Below are 11,991 nucleotides of genomic sequence, written 5' to 3'. Positions count from 1 at the left end.
CGACAGGTTAAGCTTCTGCTCACGATTAAAATCATATTTCACTCTTCAAGCGCGCAAGCCATAGCCACATCAGCATTGCCACCACAGCACCGCGATCGCGTTGCCACAAAAGGAGCGAACGCTACAAGGCCTAGTTTTATTGTACGTCGTATATTCACCGGACAAACAAACGTGTACGCCGTCTCACTTACACGATGTTCGCGGTGCTTCGTTGACCGCAATACTGTAAATGGATGCAACACGAGTAGCGCTGCCTGCATTGCACGAGTGCGTATATCGTCCCGATGGGACCGATTGGATTTTGCCTAACGTTTCGCGCTCACTCCCCGCGGGCTATGGCCGCCGGCTATCGTCGTCATTGTTGGGCAACGCGCGAAAGACGCAGGAATAAACCTCGGTCACTGTCCGGACACCGGTGGTTTTTCCGATACACTTACGATTGCATTCTCACTCCGCTTTTCTCACGGTGTAACATGAAAAGGTTGTCAGGGAACGCAGTTGCTGTCCTGAGGAAAAGAAATCCTTTTGTCGAAATGCTGGCTGCAGCGACACCACTTGTTGGACGACTTTTCATCGCTTCTTCCCCTGAACTTCTGTCTCGTACGAACTATTCAGCATGGAATTCGGGTCTTGGGGAAAGCTCGTGGTCTTGTTGCCAGTGTCAGACATTGCGAGTACCGCGGCTGCACTTCGTCTAACTGTAAAATGAGGCGGCTGGAGCTGGACGGAGTCTAGCATTTTTTGCGGTAATTTTTATAATTTAACATTTAATGTGCATGGCTACTAAAGCGGCGAGAGGGGCGTGAACTGCGTCATTTCTCTTGTAGAAAAAGCAGACAGAACTAATGCATTTGAATTTTCTATGAAAAAAGAATTCAACCAGATTCCCTTCGCGGACACTGATGAAAAAGCGAAGCTGGTGGCCTTCCTTACGTCAGGCTATCGCATTTCTATATTTTGCAAGTCTTTCAGATATGTTTTATCACTGCTCTTTATTAAACACTCTTTGTTAAGCTTTGAGGTGTTAGCATAGCTTTATTGCATCTTGGCCATACCAGTCTTATACACAGGTTTACACAGAAGCTTCAACTGTTGCCTTCTTCATTTTCAGTGGACCAGTGCTGAGTAGTGGGATTTACCAAATTTATGTGGGACATACCCGTTTATGATGGTGACAGTTTTCTGATAGGCCTCACAGTGGCATATATACCCGTTTGATGACGAGTTTTCTTCTTCATTTTTAGTGAGCCAGTGGTGAGTAGTGGGATTTACCCATTTTCTTCGGCACATACCCGTTTATGATCAGCGTATACCCCGGCGGCGCTCATGAAAGCCTCGACTAAGAACAGCTTCGCTCTTAAAAATCAAAGTTGGTCCCACCGCAACTGAAAGTTGTACGAAGTGCGGAGCATTGATTCACCTATTTGTCTGTTGTGTTTGGTGTTTATGTTCTCTTTTCTGTTATTTTCTGTTCATTTCGTACGATTACGTAATATTTCATATCGTTTTCTGTTCTGTTCTTGTGACGATAAGATTTGCTTTATGATTACATACTTCCCTTCCATAGAGTTTCTCACAATAATACCTCAGGGAAATCTGGCGCCACCGTCTTTGTGAATTTCTTAAGGTTGTCGCGATGGGAATGACGGTATGTGTGTCTGCGAGGCTTCTGTTGGCTGATCTTGAGCGAGTGGATACGGCTGCGCTAATGAAGCTTCTCTAAAACAAAGCTTTTATAAATGGACCTCATTCACGCGTATTATATTCTATAATAAAAGTCCACCCTGTACTGTACGGCATAACCAAACAACGAACGAAAGAAACAGACGACGAGCAGTCACAGAGTGAACGCTGGCTCTGTCGTCTGCCTTCCAAGTTTAGCGGGCGTTCCTTACTTTTTAAGCTTCGTAAAATTGTACATCAACGCATAAGTTTCCAAAGCTAAATAAAACTCGTTTCTGTGCAATGATAAAAAAGAAATAGCTTACTACATGCCTATTCAGTACGAAATCAACCATTTTGACGCAAGGAACACTTTGAAGCCAGACGCGTCTTCGAGGCTCTTCGTGAACGACACCGATCCGAGCCAAGTTCGAAGCTCACATATACCGTCATTCCGGTCATACCCATGCGTCCAACAGCTCACTAGCGCCAGATTTCCCTCTAGGTAATTGTGAGAAACTCTATGCTTCCCGTTTTACTGTCCTCTTTCTACCGTTTTTTAGATGCGAAGTATCTTATGGCGGAGTTCAATCCGGTGGTGGTGGTGGTGGTGGTGTGCGGCGTGACCACCCTTACCGCGCATGCGCATACCCTCGCCACTCACTCTCATCCCCTCCCCCTCTCCACTTCCCCCTCTCCCATCTCCCTCACCACTTCTCCTTTCCCTCTCCACTTTCCCTCTCCCCTCCCCCTTTCCACTCTTCCTCTGAAGCGCGGGCTAGACATGCCGAAATTCTCTCCTGCGCAACGCCGCGATGAGCACCAGCGCATGCGTGTCTCCTCCCCCTCTCTCTCCTCTCCTACGCTGCCCCCCTCTCGCACGCCTGCCGACTGCGTTCCCGGCTCGCCCTGTGAGAATTAACGGCCAGGCTAGAGGGAACACAAGACGCGCGTAGAGTTCCTCTTCGCGTTCCACGACGCGAGGTCGGTAGCATGCCCAAAGAACGCCAACGGAACGTGATCGTGCAAGTGCTCCGGCTTCGCATCGCCTCATGGTCCCCTTTAGCGGGAAATGATGTAATTTTTCAACTGTTTGCTGCTGCGAGCGCCCTGCGTTTTGTACCGGCGCTGGCGTTTCGCCTCCGCTTCTCTCTTCCGCAGATCTGTGTCGAATTCCCGGCGATGGCGTTTCGCTGTCGCTTCGCTGGCTCGTACAGGCGAATTAAACCTTCGCTGACGCTGGTGTTTACGAGCAAGCAAGCGCTGGTGTACCAAACTACTCGGCGTATGTGTATGAAACGTGGGAACTGCGTGACGCGAACGCGAGACATGAGACGACGAAAAGGCGGTCCCTTAAACGGCTCCGCAGTGCGACCTACCTTAATGAAAGCCAACACACAATGAAGCCAAGGGAGTTATAAGGGACGTTAATTGTACTGCTTTAAGTGTATTGTAGTAATTGCGATATTAATTCGAAGAAAGTAAAGTGCACGAAAAGGCAACTTGCGGCCGGCAGGGGCCGAACCTGCAACCTTCGAATAACGCGCCCGATGCTCTACCAATTCAGCTACGGCGGCGGCGGTGGCTAACACTCCGAACTTTGCATGCACATGAATACCCGACAAAGTGCAGCAGAGGACGACCGCCGCCGTAGCACAACTGGTAGAGCATCGGGCGCGTTATTCGAAGGTTGCAGGTTCGGCCCCTGCCGGCCGCAAGTTGCCTTTTCGTGCACTTTACTTTCTTGGAATTAATGTCGCAATTACTACAATACACTTAAAGCAGTACAATTAACGTCCCTTATAACTCCCTTGGCTTCATTATGTGTTGGTTTTCATTAGGTGGTATTAAACAAAAAAACGAGCCCTAAAATTCTCTTCTTTCATTTATCCGCAGTTAGAAGTGTTTTATTCAAGGATATATTTTTCCTGCTCGCAACTTTTTATGAAAGTTGCACAGCAACAATGATCCTGAAAACAATTCCTTACAAAGACTGAGAGAAACCAATGAACGTGCTTCCATATGAAGAGTTGCTGCCTATCGTCCACCGGGTGCTGATTATGGAAGGTAAGGTTCCATCATCATATAATGTTCCATCTTCTGGAACGGAAACAGATGAAGATAAATGATGATACCACGGTTGCCAAGGAAGATAAATACAGTAGATATATATTACGCGCTGCTACTAAAGGCTATCAAATAACCGCTCAAAAGGTCCCCAGGTATGAGGTACTTTTACATCTATGCGATCTTTAGTTATCATTTATTGTGATTGCAAGACGAAAACCTTTGAACACTGTGACGTGACACGTACCAAGAAAATGATCAGATCCTGAGTGGCATTGTTAGCACTGGTTATACAGTGCAGTAAAGGTTGGAAACTATGAAGTATGTCCGGAGGCCGTTTAGCACTGCTCGTACTGTCATTAATGTGACCAGTTTTTACGTGACAGGGCAGTTAATTACGTGTAAGCTCTGCTTCCGATAATTGATCGTCATACTAAAAAATATTTATTACACGGTGTACACTGGTAGTACGAGTTGTACAATGCAGAGAAGGATGTTAGTGGACATTGAAGAACTTTCGTTGGCATCCTTATTAACTCTTTCAAAGAAGTTTTAAACTGCGCGAAGAAGACAGGAAGAAAACAGGAACACTACACACACACAAGCGCTTCTGTGTCTGCGCTTGCGTGTGTATATGTGTCCCTGTTTTCGTCCTGTCTTCTTCGCGCAGTTTAAAACATTTTTGAAACCATGAACCGAATAGCCCAACAACTTGTCTTGCATCTTAACGCTATTTGTGTAATGTTTTTGTTTGTTTATTTTTCTGTTTCTGCATGTGATGGGGACACTATATAGCTTGTCGGCTTCTCGTAATTTATACTCGTCTAAGCAACAGTGCCAGCTCTTGTCTACTGTGCACTTCGATGGCTTTTTAACGATTCTTAACATTTGAACTTGGCGAAATTATCAGATAAAATGTCACAGACACGTGTTTGAAAAGTCTTTGGCAATATACATTCTACTTAAGAAGTGTTCCAAGCACTGTTCACGACGCCAGATAATGGAGGCGCGGTCATGGCCCTAGATATGCTGCCCCGTCAAGTATTACTCTAATTAATTAATGTTTAAGATAAAGAATGGTAAGTAATAAGATTCAGTTTTCGCGGAGAGCAAGCGTTTTGCCGCGCCAGGCTCTTTCCGATGCAACTTCGCGTATCGTTCCTGATACAGGAATAGCCGCGTTTCGTAATGTTTTTTTTTGTTTGTTTTCTCGTGGGGTAATAGACCGATCTCACCGTGAGTTGCACTACGCCGCCGCTGCCGCAGTGCATGCCGGTACTTAGAGTACTCGGTACGTTGAGCTGCATATAGCTGGTGCATCGTCGAGCTGCATTATCGAGCTTTAGGGGCCGTATTTGGATGAATCGCGATGGTTGGGTTCACGTGCTGCATGCTGAGATGCTACAACAGCAACCTGAAGCAAAAGGACTCGGATTTTACGTGTTTTCAAATGATGTCAAGCTCCTACAGGAATGTGTGCGACAGTCAACGAAGTCGGACGGAGCGGCAACAACCGCGCACTTTCAACGTATTGTTCACCGTGTTTGTGAATTCCGTGTGTACTGCATGGTAATTTGGCAACATTATATTGCGTCATAACAAGCTTTGTGCGCTACTGATGTGCCGATCAGCGACAGCAAAACTTCATACAACGTGTGCTCCATCCCCTCGCCGGGGCGATCGCCGCCAGCGGCGACAGGTTGGACACAACGTGTTTTCCGGGCGAAACAGAGGTCGCTTAAATATATAGCGACACCTAAACCGACCTCTCATCAAAAGCGATGGACTGTGGAGTGTATAGCGTGAACGATACATCATACCTGTGATACAAGCCAAACTTATGTGTACAGCTCGCGCCATGGAGTGCACGGCGAAATTTCGACCGTGCCGACATCGCAGCCAACTTCGCCGCCGGGATTTCCCTATTCTTTTCAAAATGTGATATTATCGCGAACGCAGCGTAACGCAGCAACAGTGGTAGCAAAGCTTAGCTTCTTATATAAGCGTAGGCGGCTCCCAACTGCAGCTTAGAAGCGGTATAGGCCTAGCGACGATATCGGCGCCGAGCAGTCAGCTGAGGCTGCCGCCGCCAGCCTGAGCGGGCTACTGCTCATCCGCCACATTGTGTGTGTCACCAAAACCTCTTACTGACTCATCCATCCCTTGTGCAGCAGGAAATATTTTGCCGTTCACAAGATTTCTGTGACGTTAGGAGGAGGAGGAGGAGGAAGGAAATGAAGGAAAGGCAGGGAGGTTAACCAGACGCGCGTCCGGTTTGCTACCCTACGCTGGGGGGAAGGGATGAAGGGATTAAAAGAAAGAAAGAAGAGGGAAGAAGGCACTGTCAGGGTACATATGCACCTGTCCATTGAATGCCTACAAGCGGTCGGTTAAGCCGGTCGATTTTAAAAACAGCAGTAATGCTCGCGTCGCTTTGCTGGCCTGCGATGCGTAGGGCCACGATCCGAGGATCTTCTCTTCGGAAAACGGTCTGTCGTCTAACTTGTTCAGCGCATCGCGCAGAACGTTTCGTTCGTTCACAAAACGTCCACAGAAACACAGTAGATGTTCTATCGTTTCGTTGCTATTGCACGAGTCACATTTTGAGGTGTCTGCCATTCCTATGCGAAAAGAGTACGCCTTCGTGAAAGCTACTCCTAACCACAGGCGGCACAGTAAAGTTGCATCACGGCGGGAGAGGTGCGATGGAACTTGGAGCTTCCTCGATGGGTCTAGTTCATGCAGGCGACGGTTCCAGACACTGGGGTCACTCAACCAAGTTTGCGTCATGGAGTCAGCGAATGAGCGTAGACCCTTTGCAGCGTCTGTCCTCGACAAGGGTATTGGGGTTGTCTGGGCATCCTCGTGAGCGGACCGAGCAGCATCATCAGCGAGGTTGTTACCCACAGTACCACAATGTCCCGGCAGCCATTGGAACACAACGTCATGTCCCTTCGATAAAGCTTGGTGAAGAGCTTCTCTCATTTCGTTCACTAACTGCTCGTGCCCCCTTCGTCGTAATGCTGATTGCAGACTCTGAAGGGATGCCTTAGAGTCGCAAAAGACAGCCCACTTTTGAGGCTGGGCTTCCGCGATATAAAGGATAGCAGCACGTAAGGCGGCAAGCTCCGCTGCTGTTGATGTCGTCCCGTGTGACACCCTGAACTTGACAGTCACTTGGCAGGCCGGAATAACAACAGCACCTGTGGAGCTGTCGGCTAGGACTGATCCATCGGTATAAATGTGTGTCCTTTGGCCATACTCCTCGTTGAGTAGTGACAATGTCGCCTGTCGTAGAGCCACTGTCGAATGACGGCTCTTCTTCGTTATTCCCGGAATTGTGAGGCGTACCTGTGGTTGTTGTAGGCACCACGGAGGCGACAGTGGTCTTGCTGCTGGAGTAAAGCCCGACGGAAGGCATTCTCTATGAGTCGACACAATCTTTGAAAACATGGCTTGCGGTCTCTGAAGTGGCAACGCAGCAATATGGTGACCGGGAACTCGGCAGAGATGTCTAATGTGAGCTCTTAAATTGTCAGTAGTGACGTATGTTGGAATCGGATGCTCTCTTGCGATCGTAATTGTCCCGTGCGTGGAGGTGCAGCGTGGTAATCCTAAGCACGTGCGTAGTGCCTGGCCTTGCAAACTTTGGAGGGTGCGGATGTTCGTCTTGCATGTATTGGCCAGCATCGGCAAGCTGTAACGTAAAAATCCCAGAAACAGTGCTCTGTAAAGCTGCATCATGGAACGTATCGATGTGCCCCAAGTTTTCCCGCAGAGGAAGCGCATTATGTGAACTATGGAAATTAGTCTTCTCTTCAAGTAAACGCAGTGGGCGCTCCACGAAAGATCCCTGTCAATAATCACACCTAGGAAGCGGATGGTTCTTCTGGTACGAGACATTTTGGCCGTTGATAATAACAGGATATGGTGTCATGGCCTTGCGTGTAAACGCGACCAACGCACATTTCTCGGTAGAGACAGAAAGACCCTGTTTGCGGAGATATGAGCAGGTTAAGGTGGCAGCCTGCTGGACTCTTGCGCGCACTTGAAGACGGGTCACAGCCGAAGACCAAAGGCAAATGTCGTCAGCATATATTGATATGTGAGCAGTACTTGGTAAAAGCTCACGAATGCCGACCATCACAAGATTAAACAAAGTGGGGCTCAATACCCCGCCCTGTGGGACGCCACGGGAAGTATAGTGGTTGGCAGTGGGACCATCTTCTGTCTGCACAAAGAAGGACCTCCTCGTCAAATAATCGCGGATCCACTGAAACATCCGACCGCCAATTCCGACAGCCTCCAAGGACTCGAGGATCGCGTCATGTGTTACGTTGTCGTACGCCCCTTTCACATCGAGAAATAGCGCCAGTGATATGCGCTTGAGGCACTTTTGCTGCTGGACAAAGGTTGTGAGGTCAATGACGTTGTCAACGGATGACCTGCCTCGCCGAAAGCCCGTCATGCAGTCTGGGTACACATTGTAGCGCTCGAGATACCATTCTAGGCGTAGAAGTATCATCCTTTCCATGACTTTCCCGACGCAACTTGCCAGGGCAATAGGGCGAAATGACGTCAAATCGAATGGAGACTTTCCTGGTTTGAGTAGTGGCACAAGCCGACTTATCTTCCATTGCTGGGGAACAATGCCAGCATGCCATGAGTGGTTGTAATATCTCAACAGCTTTCCTCTGGCCTCTTTTTCAAGGTTGGCTAAAGCGGCGTAGGTGACGCCATCAGGCCCTGGTGAAGATGATCGTCGGGAAGCCGCCAAAGATGCGTCCAGTTCTTCCATAGTGAAATCTTTGTCCATTTCTGGGATCCGGGGCTCAGGAAAAACACTCTGAACGGCGGAAGCGGGCATGGCACACACACCAGCGATTCGCGTACAAAAATCATTCGCCACTTCAAGTTGGGTGCGGCCTAGATGTAGGGCTAGAGCCATGAAAGGATGTCTTTGTTGGGGAGTCGAGCGCAAGCCACGAATAGTGCTCCAGATGCGTGACAATGGCTTGCGAGGATCCAATGACTCGCAGAATGATTTCCAGTGCTGCTCTTCAAGTTTGTCCAAACGTCGTTGGACTTTTTTCTGTATGCGCCGTGCCAGCCTTAGGTCACATATTGCCTTCGTGCGTCTGTATCTCCTTTCCGCCCTTCGGCGAAGCGTGCACAGTTTCTCCAGTTCAACGTCAAAGTCTGAACGCTTGCCGGCAAACGGGAGCATGCAGGAAGCTTCTCTCATTGCCTCTTTGATAACATCTTCCAAGTTATGGCCAATGTCTTCTCGGCATGCATTTTCCATGAGACGCTGAAATTTTTGCCAATCGATTCTCCGTATTTTATTCCTAGAGGAGGAGCTGGTAAGACCTCTGATTCGCACATAAGTTGGAATGTGGTCACTACCATGTGTTTCAATGTCTGAAAACCACTGGACTTGCGACCGGAAGCTTCTGGATACCAGGGTCAAATCTAGGCAACTGCTGTACGTAAGCCCCCGCAGGTATGTAGGACTGCCATCATTTATAAAACACAGGTCGTGCTTAGAGGCGAATGACACGAGGTTTCTTCCTTTAGCGTTGATCGTCGAACTACCCCAAAGTAAGTGATGTGCGTTGAAGTCACCAGTTATGACCCAAGGGCCACTAGTTGCTGACAATATGTCTCGTAGTCTGTCCTGTTCAAATCGTCCGGCTGGCGATATGTAGACACCAATGAGTGTGAATGACACTTTCTCCTTTCTTACACGTAAACAGACATATTGATTGTCATCATGTGGTTGAACTGCGTGGTGAACATACGTAAAATCCGTGCGAATGTATACAACCACCTTGCTGCGTTCCACGCACGTTGAAGAAACAAAAGCTTCGTACCCTGATAGTTTGAGAGGTTTTTCTACGTTTGGTTCGCAGATAACAATTACGGGAATCCGATTCGTGAATACATACGGTCGGAATGATGAGATGCGGGACCTCAGGCCTCTTGCGTTCCACTGTAGAATCGACGCTTGTCTGACCTCGTTGCGGAATGACAGGATTGGACGAGCCATGGTTTCTACTGGAGGCTTGCAAATACTGGATTTAGAGCATCCAGTACTTGTAGTGCACTCTGAGCCAGCGGGGATTTCAGATTGCTGCAGAGCTTTCGCAGGGCATCCAGCAGCGTTCGAAACATTGTGATGACTTCTTTGTCCTCCTCAGGCAGCTTGTCGGCGGCTGGTTCGGAGGTTATGGCTTTCGATGTGAACTTGGAACTTGCAGGTGGCTGTGACTTCGGCAATGTAGGCCAAACTGATTCAACAGCAACAATGCTGTTCGTCGGTTTGTTGGTCGCGCTGGCCGCCTTCGGTTTTGGAGGCAAGGGCGGTGAAAAAGAAGGGTGGTGGAGGGGCGCGGCCGATGCCGAGTCTGTGGCATTCTTTAAAGAACTGCGGCGACGATGTCGCCTCTTTCTGACGGTCTTGGCAGCCTCCCGATGCGAAGAATGGTCTCTCACCATTTGTTTCAACACTGCTATTTCCCTTTGAATTTTTGGGCATTCTTTTGACGAAGCTGCATGAGATCCATCGCAATTCGAACATTTGAGGATAGTTGCTTTGCATTCATCCGCAGAATGGGTCTCGGCGCAGCGAGAACACACTGTCTTGTTTTCGCATACGCTTTTCACGTGGCCCATCTTCATGCAGTTATAACACTGTAGTGGCTTCGGTATGAAAGGTCGCACAGGATGTCGAAAATGGCCCACCTTTACGTGCGAAGGAAGAGAGTCGCCCTTGAACACTATCTTTAGGCAGTGCGAGTTGCCCAAACGGGAAACCTTTGCGATGACGCTGGCTTCATTTGCCGGCTTGACAAGGATATCGAAGTCGGAGCTGGGAATGGCAGTATCCACGTCTTGGCGATCGACGTTTCAAATGCTGCCGCACTTAACACACTGCGCAACGTCACCGAGCTGGATGGAATGAAGGTTCGTTCCTATATTCCGTTGGGCTCTGTGACGTTAAACTTTCGCAAACGGTATGCGGCCAGTCGTCGCCCGCGGGCGCGCTTCTAACCTGCTTCACGGGGACCGTCTCGTATTCATTCACGTTTAACGCATCACTGTACTCAAAGGCCTGCGCTGACAACGCAGTGTACGTACATTAAAAGTACTGCTTGAACAAAAAAGAAGCGCAAAAAGCTCTTTTTTTTTCGATCCATCGGTTTGTTTGTTTTTTCCCCGTCTTCGTAGTCGCGGAGAGCTCTACGTTTGGGCAAGTTGTTTTCCGCACACACGTAACTCGTATCGCTCGCGTGCTGACGTTCACTAAAGATTTTTGCTCTCGTGACGACAGGAACCTGGTTTCTTTTTGAACTAATACTTATTAAGGGAAGCGACGCGCGCCCATCAACACGACGAGACGACCTGGCCACATGTAAACGTTGTCTACTGTTCTTTTTTTTCTCTTAAAGCTAGGATATGCAGTGTAACCTGAAGTAAAATAACATACATCAGAGGTCCGGACACAATTTAACACAGCGTTCAATTGTCTTCTGTGCCGACGATTCATGCCAGACGACAATATACCTGAAGCACGCAGCAAGCAGCCGCACCAGCAGCGCTCAGAGTACTCCAACTAAGATGGCGGCAGTGCGCTGTCGGAAACTCGCGCATGCGCAGATCGTCTGGTGAGATCGGTCTATTAGGAACACTCGTGATCTGGTTGATAACTGCTCTAGTGATGCTTTGCGAAGTCAATTGGTGTGAAAATACGTTTGTTGCACTCTGTTTGCATTAATGTGCACGGGAACCATTACTCACATTTGACCTTCTCCATCTATCTTCATGGTATTCGTCACCTTTCCCACGCGCACAGTACGGACAAGCAGAAATCACTTTCCTTCGCCTCCCTGCCTTTCTTTGTTCAAGTATTTGACGCGACAGTTTAACACGAAACTTGACACGCTACTCAGTGCATCATTCATTCTGTCAAAACTTTTTTCTTTACGAAACTAATACGGGACTAAGACAAAATTTCAAAACACCCTGCGTCCGGTTTCGGTTTATTTCCTTTCTGCACTATCCATGAATCATCGTGCAATTAAAGTAACCACACATTTCTAATGTAATACCCGGTACCCGAGTCAGCTGATATTTAAGTAATCAAATCATCAAATACATAATTAAATAAGGAAGCCACCCCGGGTGTAATGCTCTATGCTGTCGCTATAGTGCCTCTGAGAAAAGAATGAATGAATGAATGAATTGGCTGGTGAGAGGATA

Source organism: Rhipicephalus sanguineus, chromosome 3 (genome assembly GCF_013339695.2).
Source record: "Rhipicephalus sanguineus isolate Rsan-2018 chromosome 3, BIME_Rsan_1.4, whole genome shotgun sequence".
NCBI lineage: Eukaryota > Metazoa > Arthropoda > Arachnida > Ixodida > Ixodidae > Rhipicephalus > Rhipicephalus sanguineus.
Note: the sequence above shows the minus strand (reverse complement) of the source record.